Here is a 15,106-nt window from a genome sequence, read left to right as displayed (position 1 = left end):
ATGCAAGGCACCGTGGTCACGATTTCATTTATTTCCTTTAATTCTTACAAAAACCCTCTGAAGAAAGTATGTTTATGATTTTACTTTGAAGAGAACTGAGAATTATAAAGAAGATAAATAACTTTTAAAGTTCTCCTGAGTTGGATGCCAAATCCCCTCCTTTGTGGAGGCAGAGAAATTCGCCAGGCATGTGGACCCTTTGAGCCATTTTCATGGAGGTGTTTACACTTTTTTGTTCCTCCTCCTACCTGACTGTTCTGCCTGTCAACTCACCAGGTGCAAAACCGGAGGGGAGGGAATTCCCTGGCGGTCCAGTGGTTGGGACTCAGCGCTCCCTGGTCGTGGACCTAAGATCCAGGCAGTGGGGGGCTGGGGGTGGGGGAGAGAGAAAAAAGAAAAAAAATTGGAGGGGAAAAACTTCAACACATTCCTGAGTGTTTATGGAGAGACCGGGAGAAGTGAAGGTCAGTTCCCAGGAGAGGTCCCAGAAGACCCAGGCATGGACCCGCCAGAGATCCAGATGTGCAAGGGAAGAACAGAGGTCTTGTTGGGGAGAGAGATTAGTTGCAGGCCCAGCTGACGTGGCAGGGAGGTGAGGGTGGTCAGGGAAGAGTTAGCGAGCATGGGTTAGTGTCCTATAGCTGCTGTGACAAATTACCACAAACTTGATGCTATAAAACAATAAACATTTATTATCTTTTGTTCTAGAGGTCAGAGTCTGGACTGGAACTCATTAGACAAAACTCAAGGGCGTTTCAGGGCTGTATTCCTTCTGGTGGCTCCAGGGGAGAATCAGTTTCCTTGACTGATTGGGCAGCTTTTGGTGCTGCCCACATTCCTTGGTTTATGACTCTTTTCCATCTTCAAAGCCGACAATGGCAGGTAGAGTTCTTCTCACATCAAATCACTCCAACCTACTTCCACAGTCATATTGTATCTCTGACCTTTCCACCTCCCTCTTTCACTTATAAGGACCCGTGTGATTACATCGGACCCACTCACTATCTCATTGTCTTGGATAATCCCAAATAACCTCCCTACTTGAAGGCCAGCTGATTAGCCACCTTAATTCTATCTGTAATCTTTTTTTTTTTTTTTTTTTTTTTTTTTTTGCGGTACGCGGGCCTCTCACTGTTGTGGCCTCTTCCGTTGCGGAGCACAGGCTCTGGACGCGCAGGCTCAGCGGCCATGGCTTACGGGCCCAGCTGCTCCGAGGCATGTGGGATCTTCCCGGACCAGGCCACGAACCCGTGGCCTAACATAGTCACAGATTCCAGGGATTAGGACATAGAGTTCTTTGGGGCTGTTACTGTGACTATCACAGTGGCCTCTTGGATGAAGCAACATTTGGCCTGAGACTAAAAACATGGGTAAATGTCAGGTTGTGAAAAGAGGGAGCAGGACGGTAGTATTCCGAGCAGAGGTGACAACCTGTGCAGATGAAGAAGAGCTTGGCACAGTGGAAGAACCCATGTCATGCTGGCCTCCAAGGCTGGCATAAGGATTTGGAGGCTAATGCTAAGTACAGTGGAAAGCTTTTAGGCAGCAGGAAGACTTCATCCAGGTCACTGTGCTCTGTGGAGATGGATGAGGGAGGCAAGAGTGGACATGAGAGGCTAGCTATTATCATATACCTTTCCTCCTGCAAGTACATTCCGCCAAAGTGGGAAGAGATTCACCAGATATTCACCAAAATCCATTTTTTTCCCCTAGATATACAATTAAAGCACACTTCCCAGCATCTTGGTATCTTAGTGGGGCTTTGGGACTAATTCTTGCACATGGATTGTGACCAGAGACAGTAAAGAGCAGGTGGGCCTTCCCCTTGCTCTTTTCTTTCTTTCTTTAAAAAATTAATTAATTTTTGGCTGCATTGGGTCTTCGTTGCTGTGCGTGGGCTTTCTCTGGTTGCGTTGAGCGGGGGCTTCTCATGGCGGTGGCTTCTCTTGTTGCAGAGCATGGGCTCTAGGCATGTGAGCTTCAGTAGTTGTGGCACGTGGGCTCAGTAGTTGTGGCTCGCGGGCTAGAGCGCAGGCTCACTAGTTGTGGCACACGGGCTTAATTGCTCTGCGGCATGTGGGATCTTCCCGGACCAGGGCTCGAACCTGTGTCCCCTGTATTGGCAGGCGGATTCTTAACCACTGTGCCACCAGGGAAGTCCTCAGCTGTTTCTTCTGGCATTTACCTCCTTGATTTGTAATAAGCTGATTTCTCTGCCATTTCCTGATTTTTCTCCTTTGATATCTATAGACTTCCTTCTTCTGAAGACAAAGATTTATGCCCATCCACACTCACTCTCACACCTACCCACACAGACACACAGAGCTCTTCACTATCCTCTAATTACAATTTCATCACCAGTTTTGGTTAAACCAATATATAGGGTTTTTTTTTAATGAACATTTTTCTTTAGCAGTGCCTCACGGCTTGCAGAATCTTAGTTCCCAGACTAGGGATCGAACCCCTGGCCCCTGCAGTGGAAGCATGGAGTCCTAGCCACTGGGCCACCAGGGAATTCCCAATATGTAGTGTTTTAATTACTCTGACTTTGTAAATGTTATTCATAGCTGAGCCATGTAGTATACCATGATTATGTTTCTTCTTTTTATGACCTCTGGTTTTCCCTGGAATTAAAAATTGTCATCATTTAAAAGGTTTTTGGGGACTTCCCTGGTGGCACAGTGGTTAAGAATCTGCCTGCCAATTCAGGGGACACGGGTTCAAGCCCTGGTCCGGGAAGATCCCACATGCTACGGAGCAACTAAGCCTGAGTGCCACAACTACTGAAGCCTCCGTGCTTAGAGCCTGCGCTCCACAACAAGAGAAGCCACCACAATGAGAAGCCCACGCACCACAATGAAGAGTAGCTCCCACTCGCCGCAACTAGAGAAAGGCCGAGCACAGCAAAAAATAATAATAATTGGGCTTACTTTTCTGGGTGCCTATTTCAAATTCATCCGCAAACTCTCTCTTTGTAGTTAAAGCCCCCATCACTACTTTCACAAACATCAGGTGATTTTTCAGTCTCAGTTTTTCTCTGCAATATATTTCCAGGATCTCTTTGTATCCTTGCTCTGATCTAGGCTGGTTGCTGTTGTCCTGAGATTGATTTTCACTGTCATCTTAGGAAGTCCTTTCCCCACCCTCCTGTGTTGGAGCTCCTATTTCCCATGTAAACCTTTAAAAAAAGTTTATTCCTTAGTTTTGAGGAAATATATCCTTTATTAGCTTTTCTGAGGACACATACAGGAGAGGCTAATTCTTTGAGACCTTGCACGTCTGTAGCTTTTAAATTTTTTGGGTTAGATATGGCGTTACAGTTTGGCAATAATTTTCCCTCACATTTAAGGCGTTGCTCCGTTGTTTTCTAGCTTCTAGTATTGCTGTTGAGAAGTTTGAAATTGTTAGTATTCTCAATCCTTTAAATGTGACTTGCTTCTCTCTCTCTCTCCACCTAAATCAGGCTCTAAAACAAACAAATTGGGTTTGCTGAGGGAAAATGACCAGGGATGAAGATAGAGAAACGAAATTCCAAGTGAAAGGCTTAGACTTGAGGTCCCTGCTACGTATCAGACACAGCTCCTCTGTAAAAAGGGAACACATAACTGGAGTGTGTCTCACAACACTTCAAGATAATCTTATTGATGTCCTGATTTTTTTCATTATCTAGTTACTCAGCTGACCTGAGCTAGTAAATCTGCTGTTAGTTGGGTACATTATTATATGATTATATAACCCCGAGAAGGTTTAGAATTAAATATAGCAATGGTGAGCTAAATCAAGCCCATAGTACTAATATTTTTAGTACTAACCTTGGAAGTGTAACACAACCCTTACGTGTCTGTTATTTATGTGCAGTGTCTGTAATAAAAATAGAAACTATACTCTAGAGAATCTGACAGAATACCTTGTGATTTCAATTTGAAGTGTGTAATTGATTTTATATTTATGATTTTAAAGTGAAGGTGCAAGAGAATTTGGTTAAGTGTGTAAACTGCATTGATTGTATTAAGAGAATCATGGTACAAATCTGTCCTGTCAGGTGCCAGGGGTCTTTGTGAGGGTCTCATGATAGTCGGTTCTGCTACCATCAGCTGTCACAAGGCTGTGCTCTTCCCCCTTTACCAAATGAGCCCCAACAGGCTGATAACACAATAGCCAAAGCACAGCTGAGACCAGAATGGAATATTTAAATGCAAATACGCTAAAGGATACAGCAGTGGTCAGCAAGCTTCTTCTGTAGAGGACCAGATTGTAAATATTTTGCTCTTTAGTCCAGGAGGCAAAATTGAGGCTATTCTGTAGGTACTTACATAGCCATTCAGAATGTAACTATTGGGAATTCCCTGGCGGTCCAGTGGTTAGGACTCTGTGCTTCCATGGCTGGGGTCACGGGTTCGATCCCTGTTCCGGGAACTGAGATCCCACGTGCCATGTGCGGTCTGGCAAAAAAAAAAAAAAAAGTAACCATTAAAAAAATGTAACAACCATTTCTATGGCTATACAAAAACAGGCAACTGTCCATATTTGGCCCATAGACCATAGTTTGCCAGCTCCTGGGCATACAAATTAAAAGGCTACTAAAAGGCTACTAAAAAGGAAAACAATGCAGAGAGTAGCGTAAAGGTAGATAAATGAGATCTCCAAGTACAGCTCACCAGAATTCACGTGAGATTCTCTGCACTATTCTTCCATTTTCTCTACTGAAGCACAACTAGGGAAGCTTTGATCAAACAAAACACACAACTGATAGCAATGAGAGGAAGACGGGGTGGACCATTTTGAAAAGCCTTTCATCTCTCTGCCAGATCCCAGATTATGTAGACTCTTCAAATGTGTGTATATTAATTGACTGCCTACCACATCAGGTGCGGTACTGGGTACTAGGAATACAGTAGCGAGCGAGACTGCGTCCCTACCCCGAGGAGCTTACTGTCTGGCGGGGAGACTGACAAAGAAAACGTTAATTCTACTGCAGTGCCGTAACTGTTCTGATCGCAGGATGGGTGTGCATGGGGGCACCTACTGTGCCTAGATTTTAGGAATCAGGAGAGACTTCCTGGAGGAGATGATGTCCAAACTGAAGCCTGAAGGATGAGAAGAAATTAGCAAGAGAAAGAACTTAGCAGGTGCACCTTAGCGTGTGCAAGGTTCCAGAGGTGAAAGGGAGCAATGGCATGTTCAGGGAGCTGCAACTATTTTATACAAATGAACACTCACAGACCTATGCAAAAGATGTGCTCTCAAAAGAGCACCTGTAACCAAGAAAAACATATACCAAAAGCAACATTCCTACAAAACAGGATTTTTCAAACCACAGCCCTATTGCTGTTTTGATAGTTCTTTGTTGTGGAGGCCTTTCCTGGGCATCGTAGGATGTTTAGCAGCAGGTCTGGTCCCTACTCAAAAGATGCTAGTAGCTATCAGTCAGTTGTGACAACCAAAAATGTCTCCAGGGACTTCCCTGGTGGCGGAGTGGTTAAGAATCTGCCTGCCAATGCAGGGGACACGGGTTCAATCCCTGGTCCGGGAAGATCCCACGTGCCACGGAGCAACTAAGCCCGTGCGCCACACTACTGAGCCTGTGCTCCACACCTTGCGAGTCACAACTACTGAAACCTGTGCACCACAACTACTGAGCCTGCGCTCTAGAGCCTGCAAGCCACAACTACTGAAACCCACATGCCCTAGAGCCTGTGCTCCGCAACAAGAGAAGCCACCACAGTGGGAAGCCCTCTCGCCACAACTAAAGAAAGCCCGTGGGCAGCAATGAAGACCCAACGCAACCAAAAAAAAAATGTCTCCAGACATTGCCAAATGTCCTCTGGGGGGCAAATCTCCTGGTTGGTATCCACTGCTGTAAGAGGTGAGGATAAAGAATTTCACTGGCTCATTCCCCGAGCATACCAGCTGGGAACACCGCCTATCCAGCTGTTCTTGTTAGGAGTAGCTATCGCTCATTACCACTCCACTTTGCCAAGAGCAGGGGAAGGTGACCAGATGTCTCAGATACAATGTTCTCCCCCCCACCGATCACTGAAGGCTACCCTAAAAGGGGTCTGATTCAGGCCTTTCATTCTGCATGGCATCAAGCATCCAGAAAAACTCAAGAGACTCCTTCCTGACAAATGTAGGGCCATATTACAATCTATCAATATCATTCCTGTAGTTTAAGTTAGTTGCATACACACTTATTGAATTCTAGCTGATTCCAAATCATTTGTTCTTCATCACAGTACAAATGTAACTACCAAGATGATGAAAACCAAGATGTGGGTGAGGAATGGTTCTTGCTGCCTCCTCATGAGGCCTGGCATAGCCCAACTTATAGACTGTGGCTTGTTTGAGGACCTTACTGTTCTAAACAGTAGCATACACAGTGCGCTAATAAAGGGCCGAAATGGAAATACGGTGAAGAGTCCAGCTCCTTGAGATGGCCAGACTTTAGAACGCAGGGTTGAGAGGCAGATGAACAGGGGAGGATGGGGAACTGATTCCTGTGACTGGAAGCTCTAAAAACCACACAGGGAGGGGCTTCTCTGCCAGGCTAAGGGCTTATCCTTGATTCTGAAGACACTGGGAAGACAAGGAAGAATTTTAAGCTCATGAGTGACATAGCCAGATGAATTTAGAAGATATTTCCACGGCACCTACATTTTACAGAGTGTGTTTTTGCACACATCACCTCATTTAACATTCTGTAAGGGAGGTATTGTTTGCATTTTGCAACTGAGGACTTAGAGAAATTAATTAATCAAGGTCGGAGAGCTAATACAGTTTGGCCAAGATTGAGTAGAATTCAGGTCTTCATTTCCATATTGCCATCTGGGTGTCTTGACTGTAGTCAGATAAAACGCACATATGAAGGGCTGTTACAGTGCAAAGGTGAGAGCAAAGAACAGGTGAGAAATTAGCTGTGTTTAGCAGGGACTGGCACTGAGTAGTTAGTAGATTTGTTTCTTGACTTACATTTCTTTTTTGTTATTCTTGTTGTTTCAAAACTGGTTAATGATGTAACCATGTTACTATTCCCTAGAGCAGTGATTTCCAACCCGTGGATCAGGACCCTTGTGGGAACCCAAGGTTATTCAGAGGGTCCTCAAGTTCGGTGTGAATTTTCTTGATAGATGCTGAAAGTACCACCATCCATCTTATAGGGACTCCAAGATTTTTTTTTTTTGTCTAAAAGACAATTCACTGTACACATTTTATTTATAGTTTTGTACACTGTCTTAATATGAATGGGACCGCTTTTCTACTTGAGCCATTTTTTTGTTTTGTTTTTTTTGTTTGCGGTACACGGGCCTCTCACTGTTGTGGCCTCTCCCGTTGCGGAGCACAGGCTCCGGACACGCAGGCTCAGCGGCCATGGCTCACGGGCCCAGCCGCTCCGCGGCATGTGGGATCTTCCCGGACCGGGGCACGAACCCACATCCCCTGCATCTGCAGGTGGACTCCCAACCACCGCGCAACCAGGGAAGCCCTTGAGCCATTTTTTAACCAAAGCAAAATAACCTAAGTATAATAAAGTGTTAAAATACAGCATAAAGATACAAAAACAGACATACTAATTCTAATTAGGAATGTAATTATGATGTTACATTTTTTATAATCCACAATTATGTTTAGGAAATCACACAAACATAGATCACTGATTTGAATGAAATGCATAAATTTGTAGCAAAGCTTTGTAGTTACAAAAAAAAAATTACCAAAGAATGCACAAAATTAATGTTTATTCCACCTTTGTGTCGTATTCCTGGATCCTTCACCAATGTTACATGAGGAAAAAAAAGCAAAACAAATGAAAAACTGAAATCAGAATCACTAATGTTATCAAGTAGGGAAACAAATAAATTAAAATCTAGCAGCCATCAGCAAGAGTACAGCACAGACAATGCTGTAAAAAGAAACAAAGAAAATTGTTAGAAAACTGTATGCATCATACTCTTTCAAACCAGCAAAATATGCTTCTGCATACAATGGAACATAAACAGAATCGTTCTCTTGTAAGGTGTAGAAATGCAAATTCTTTAATATTGTAGATGGGTCAAATGTGTTTGTAAATCGTTAATTCTTTTAAGCTATTACAGAGTGGGCCAGGAACACATTTATGGATTCTGGGGACGATGTGTACTGTAATTCTTTGATTGGGATAGCGGACACTCAGCCAAAATTAAAAAAAAAAAAAAATGAACACAGAAGTACAAGACAAAGGCGAATGAGACGTCTCTTATATCTTAGCAACATTTAGATGGAAATCAAATTTAAATGCAGTCCACTCTGCTTTTGAAGAGGCTTTGGTTCAGCTCCCAAATCTCGATTGCTTGACGCAGTCTCCTATGAGAATACTCAGGAGGTGTCTTCTTAAACAACAAACCTATTTTTAGTGGTGGAGCCGCTCTTAGTAGCTGTGTCTGCGTGGGACTGGTAAACAATCACTATCTTTGGAGGAAGTCCTAACCTTTCCTTGTATACCCTCCCTATATGTGTAACTGCTTCTCTGTTTTCACATTCAGTAGTCCATATTGCTATTTTATCACCTTTAGCTCTAACATTAACCACAGCTCCACATACGTCATCACTGTAGTCATCAAAAGACTCTCCAATAAGGCACAGTAGTGTCTCTAGCCAAAAGCGATGGAGGTCACTTGTCTCTGCTGTTTGTTCAATGTAATTAGCCATCGTCCTCCTCGTTTGTTTTTCTCATCTTCCCACATAGGCTCAATACCATTCTTAAAAAGTGAGTAGTCACAGCCAGGCATTAAATTACTAGACAACTGGATATGGTTGTACAGAGCCCAAAAGCCTTCAACAGTTATCAAACTTAGAGATCAGCCGAAGGTTTGCTTGCCAAGTTTTGCTTTTATCTTTTCTTTTTTTTTTTTTTTTTTCTTTTGTGGTACACGGGCGTCTCACCGCCGCGGCCCCTCCCGCTGCGGAGCACAGGCTCTGGACGCGCAGACTCAGCGACCACGGCTCACGGGCCCAGCTGCTCCGCGGCATGTGGGATCTTCCCGGACCGGGGCACGAACCCGTGTCCCCTGCATTGGCAGGCGGACTCTCAACCACTGCGCCACCAGGGAAGCCCTGCTTTTATCATTTTAAAAAAAACCAGAGTACCCATCTGTTCTGTAAAGAATGTTTAATATAGTGTTCTGTGTTAGCAACCTCCTGGTTAGATTCTGTTTTCTCTTCTTCAGTAGGTGGGGGATTAGGAGTAGGGGTGGTTTCCGGTTCCACAGTCGCCATCTTAGATCGATCTGATCGCACAATCCGGGGACTCCAAGATTTTTAAAAATTTAGTTTGTATTACAGACGGATCTTTATTCTTGAAAGCGATCTTCATACTAAATATAAATTACTGGATATTATCTGTGTATTACTAAGGATGATACGCCTACTAGCAGAGGCTGGTGGGGCACGGGGAAATAGTGGAGTTTGGGTGTCTGAAGAATCTATAGGAAAGGGTGTGTCACACAGTCATGAGTCTGGAAAGGACTTGGTGAGGTGAGAGCTGGGGTAGAAAAAGTCATGTTCTTATTTCCCTGCCCTAGAAAGGAAAGCATTCCAATGACTTTCTCCACAGCCTGGGGATTACATTTGGTTTTTTGTTTGTTAGTTCGTTTTGTTTTTTTCAGGAACTGGTATTTATTATCAAAGTCATATTCGATGTCAACAAGATGCCACAACTACAAAAAACAGTGTGCACATTGCAATCTCAATGCACACGTACGTTTGTTTTTATGGCAGGATTCATGTGAAACCTCAAACAGGTCTAAACTGTACTGACATCAAAACAGTGAGTTGACGAAACTCCAGGGTCTCACTTAGAGCTCAAGTTGGAGAGTGGAAATTGGGGTTGTTTAAGCCCAGCCTGGAGCCTGAGCTACAGAAACTGGAAAAGGGAATGAGAGAGAGGGGGCTTTGGTCTCTGGCTCTAGCATAGACCAGTTACCTCCTGAAACCTCAATTTCCTCATTTATAAAATGGAAATAACACATTTTTTGGCTTGAATGAACCATTGAATATAAAGATTCCTGGAGGAGCGCTTTGCATCAATAAATGCAGGTTTTGTATACATGCATTTGCTTTTTTTTTTTTTTTTTTTTTTGCGGTACGCGGGCCTCTCACTGTTGTGGCCTCGCCCGTTGCAGAGCACAGGCTCAGCAGCCATGGCTCACGGGCCCAGCCGCAACGCGGCATGTGGGATCTTCCCGGATCGGGGCACGAACCCGTGTCCCCTGCATCGGCAGGCGGACTCTCAACCACTGCGCCCCCAGGGAAGCCCGCATTTGCTTTTTGACCCAACAATCCCACTTCTGGGAATTTATCCTGAAGCTATACCTCCTCCAATGAACACAATATATGCAAAAGTTTCTTCATTATCTCACTATTTGTCATAGCAAAAGATTGCAAACCAACTATATGCCACATTTATTCGTTTTCTATTGCTGCATAATATAAAACCACAAGTTTAGCTTCAAGTGACACCCATTTAGTAGTCGATCAGAAGTGTGGCATGGTGTGGCTGGGCTCTCCACTCAGGGTATCACGAGGCTGAAATCAAGGTGCCGGCTTGGTTTAGTTCTCATCTAGAGAACTCAGCAGGATGAACCTGCTTCCGAGTCATCCTTATTGCTGGTAGAAGGCAGTTTCTCGTGGTGGCAGGACTGAGGATGCTCGTGGGGTGTCAGCTCGGGACGCTCTCAGCTCCTAGAGGCACCCTCATTCCTTGCCGTGTGAAGCCTCATTGTCAAGCCGGTGTGTCAAATCCTTCTTGTGATTTGAAGCTCTGACTTTCCTTCTGTGACCAGCTAGAGAAAATTCTCTACTTTTAAAGGGCTCGTATGACTAGGTCAGGCCCACTAAATAATCTCCCTACCATAGGGGCAACTGACTTGGGACTTTATTTTTATTTTTTAAAATTTATTTATTTGGTTGCACTGGGTCTTAGTTGTGGCAGGCAGGCTCCTTAGTTGTGGCATGCATGCGGGATCTAGTTCCCTGAGTAGGGATCGAACCCGGGTCCCTTGCATTGGGAGCATGGAGTCTTAACCACTGTGCCGCCGGGGAAGTTGCTGGGACTTTAATATACATGCAAAATCCTTTCACAGACTTACCTAGATTAGTGTTTGATTGAATAACTAGGAGAAGGTATGTGCACATCAGGGGCCAAGAATCTTAGGGGCCATCTTAGAATTCTGCCTATCACACTACAAGAAGCTAACTGTTAAATAACCTGGGTCTATCCACATGAGGGAGAACTATGCTGTAGTAATGAAGGATGAGAAAGGCCTCTGGGAACTGTCTTTTTTTTTTTTTTTTTTTAATTGGAGCACAGTTTATTTACAACGTCATGTTAGTTTCAGGTGTACAGCACAGTGATTCAGTTATACATATACATACTTTTTCAGGTTCTTTTCCCTTATAGGTTATTACAAAATAATGAATGTAGTACTGGGCACTGATTTTGTTTCCGAGTCAAACTTGGGTCACCTGCTTGCAGTAAAGCCAATCTACTGACACAGGGTTGTGGTGAAGGAAATTGCAACATTTATTGCAGGTGCCAAGCAAGGAGTCCAGGGCAGCTAGTGCTCAAAACACCCGAGCACCCCAGTGGGTTTCAGGAAAACATTTTTGTTTATTTATTTATTTATTGGCCAAACCACACTGCTTGTGAGATCTTAGTTCCCCAACCAGGGACTGAACCTGGGCCCTGGGCAGTGAGAGCACGGAGTCCTAACCGCTGGACTGCCAGGGAATTCCCGGGAAAGCATTTTTAAAGGCAAGGTGGGCGGGGGTGGTGTCACAGGGTGTGTGATCAGTTCGTGCACAATTCTTTTTTTTTTTTTAACTTATTTATTTTATTTATTTTTGGCTGCATTGGGTCTTCGTTGCTGTGCGCAGGCTTTCTCTAATTGTGGAGAGCGGGGGCTACTCTTCGAAGCCTTCGTGGTGCACGGGCTTCTCATTCTGGTGGCTTCTCTTGTTGCGGAGCACAGGCTCTAGAGCGCAGGCTCAGTAGTTGTGGCGCACGGGCTTAGTTGCTCCGCGGCATGTGGGATCTTCCCAGACCAGGGCTCAAACCCGTGTCCCCTGCACTGGCAGGCAGATTCTTAACCACTGTGCCACCAAGGAAGTCTCTTCTTGGATTTCTGATGCACAGAAACTGTGAGGTAATAAATGTTTGTTGTTTTAAGCTGCAAAGCATAATTATACAGCAATAGATACCAAACAAATAAATAAATATTCTTAATTTTGGGGGGGAATAAACTAGAAACTAATGACAATGGTTAGTGATAGGAAGTGAGTGGGAACAGAGTGCAGGAAACAGGAAGGGAGAGCTTCCTCTGAATAAAACATTTGTAAGATTTGATTTTGAACTAGGTGAATGCTTTATACATTCAAAAAATAAAACTAGGGGCTTCCCTGGTGGGGCAGTGGTTGAGTCCACCTGCCGATGCAGGGGACACGGGTTCGTGCCCCGGTCTGGGAAGATCCCACATGCCGCGGAGCGGCTGGGCCCGTGAGCCATGGCCGCTGAGCCTGCGTGTCCGGAGCCTGTGCTCCACAACGGGAGAGGCCACAAGAGTGAGAGGCCCGCGTACCACAAACAAAAACAAAAACAAAAACAAACTAGATAAGAAAGATGAAAAAAGCAAACTAAAATTATGCAAATAAAAATAACAAACCTAACAATATATCACATATATTGCACATCGTTGAGAAGGGCCGTATTAATAAAGATAAAGAGAACTGCAAAGAAATCCTGAACTTAGAAGTTTTGCTGCTGGTATTAGTACTGAAGTCTCAGCTCTTTTGTGTATATTGTAGGATAGAATAAATGAGTAAATTTATTGATGCTGATGGGAACCAGCATTTTCCTGCATTTTTACCCCTGCCATGTTTACTGTTTTTGACATCATATTTCATATCTTTTTGTTAGTAACCAGGGTTACTTTGTGGTAGAAAAAAGATATAAATATGGAAAGAGGAAGACTAGAATGAACCTCGCGGTGTTGAATTTTTAATTGGGGTTATCAGTATGAACTCATGATTTTAAAATATATTTGGGTAAAGACTATACTGTTTACTGTTTTCTTTTTTCTTTTTTTTTTTTTTTGCAGTACGCGGGCCTCTCACTGTTGTGGCCTCTCCCGTTGTGGAGCACAGGCTCCGGACGCGCAGGCTCAGCGGCCATGGCTCACGGGCCCAGCCGCTCCGCGGCATGTGGGATCTTCCCGGACCGGGGCACGAACCCACATCCCCTGCATTGGCGGGCGGACTCTCAACCACTGCGCCACCAGGGAAGCCCTGTTTACTGTTTTATATCTATATGAATACATATACACTTGGTCCACTGAAAGGGCCTAGAAGAAATGACATCCCAGTAGCAAACACTCAGATTTAGTTTTCCAAGTACCATTTCCTACTAAAAGGAACTAAGGTTTCTCTGCATAAGGCAGAGAAAATGCAAGGAGAGCTTGGGAGGTCCTGGGTCAGAAAGCAAGGTAATGTTCAAAAACTGATAGGATATATGTAAGGAAAAAGGAGCCGGGTAGGGGGCTTCCACGGCTCACAAAAGGGCAATTTGAGCACAACAAATAATAATGGTATTTGATTACAGTAATTTAATTAAATTGAATTTTAAAAGAATGCCAGAGTTCACACTGTTATTCAGAAGAAGGTGGGGGAGGGGAATTGTGAAGGGGAGGAGAAACAAAAAAGAAAAGGAGAAAGTGGGGGGCGGGAGTCCTCTTCTTTAGAAAGGAATGCCAGCTAATAAACGGAGAAGGAATGATAGCATTAGAAAATCTCCATTTTATAACGTTTGCGCTATGTGTTTGCTACCCCTATTGGGTGAAAATACTCATCTGGTTTCAGCCTAGCATTGCAGATATCTGTTGCAGAGGTAGAGACGATCTTTGTGGAGAGAACTACCAGACCACCCTTGATCAAGTGATCAAGCTTGACATCACGGATAATAGGCCAAAAGGATACTGTGCCTGCTGATGGAAGTATATAGCATCACCTCCGACTTTTCTTACTAAAAAGTTTGACTTGAATCTAACCATGAAGAAACAGTTCAATAAACCCATACTGATATAGTCTACAATTGGCCTGGACTTTTCAAATATGTCAAAGTAATGAAAGTGTAACGGAGCAGGACCCCATGGGGGCCTTCCAGGGACAGGCCTTCCCCCATCTCCTCTGTGCTGGCTCCTCTTTGAAGAACCTAGATAATAGTATTTGATGCACACTTCCTGAGTTGTTTGCAGAAGTGAACACCCCCTCCCGCCCCCCCTCCAACAAATGGAAGATGTTAATTACTTGACAACCCCTGTGAGCAACTAGCCCCAGTCCTCCTGGAGCCTGAGGACAGATACTGTTGACCCCTGTGACACCACCCTGCTACCTCACCGTCAGCCAGTCAGAGAGCTGTGCACAAACTAATTACGTTCCCAGCGACGCCCCCTCCCTCACCTGGCTTTTAAAAGTGCTTTGCTGAAACCCTTTTGGGGAGTTCGTTGCTTTTAGGGCGTGAGCTGCCTGTCTCCTTGCAATAAGCTTTTCTCTGCTCCAAACTCTGATGTTTCAGTTTGTTTGGCCTCGCTGTGCCTCCGCCCACGAACTTGCGTTAACAAACGATTCTTTTTAAAGTGAGAGTACTAGTACTAGGGTAGTAGACTAAAGGAGTTTGTACAGAGAGGCATGAAATCAAATGCAACGAATCCTGGGTAGATCTCGAACTGGAAAAAAAAATGTGTGTGTGTGAGACCTTTAGGGACAACAAAGGAAATTTAAATATGGACAGTATATTGGATTTGACTGAAATGGTATTTAATTTCTTGCATGTTCTAATGCCGAGGTATTTTGGGGGTGAAGCAGTGTTGTTTGCAACTTTCCAATGGTTCGGGGTAATAAAAAAACTATACAGTGAGAGAGAGCGCAAATACTGTGAAATGTTAGCATTTAATTTAGTGCAGAGTATACTGTTTAAGTCTTCAGTCGGTTTATAAATTTTCACACTAAAAAGCTGACTTTTTAAAAAAAGGAGTGCAAGTTTACTTCCTTCTGACTGCAGAGGTTCACGTGAGCAAAA

At 44.1% G+C, this 15,106-nt stretch overlaps 1 pseudogene across 1 annotated transcript; it reads right to left on the bottom strand.

The window, feature by feature from the left end:
* Positions 1-8,127: 8,127 nt before the first annotated feature.
* On the bottom strand, positions 8,128-8,887 carry LOC307176640 (eukaryotic translation initiation factor 4E-like; annotated as a pseudogene). Its single transcript has one exon. The product of its transcript is annotated as a eukaryotic translation initiation factor 4E-like (transcript).
* Positions 8,888-15,106: the final 6,219 nt, after the last annotated feature.

This window comes from Stenella coeruleoalba (assembly GCF_951394435.1).
Source record: "Stenella coeruleoalba genome assembly, chromosome: 18".
In the NCBI taxonomy this organism is placed as follows: Eukaryota; Metazoa; Chordata; class Mammalia; order Artiodactyla; family Delphinidae; genus Stenella; species Stenella coeruleoalba.
Note: the sequence above shows the minus strand (reverse complement) of the source record. Positions and strands in the feature narration are given on the sequence as shown.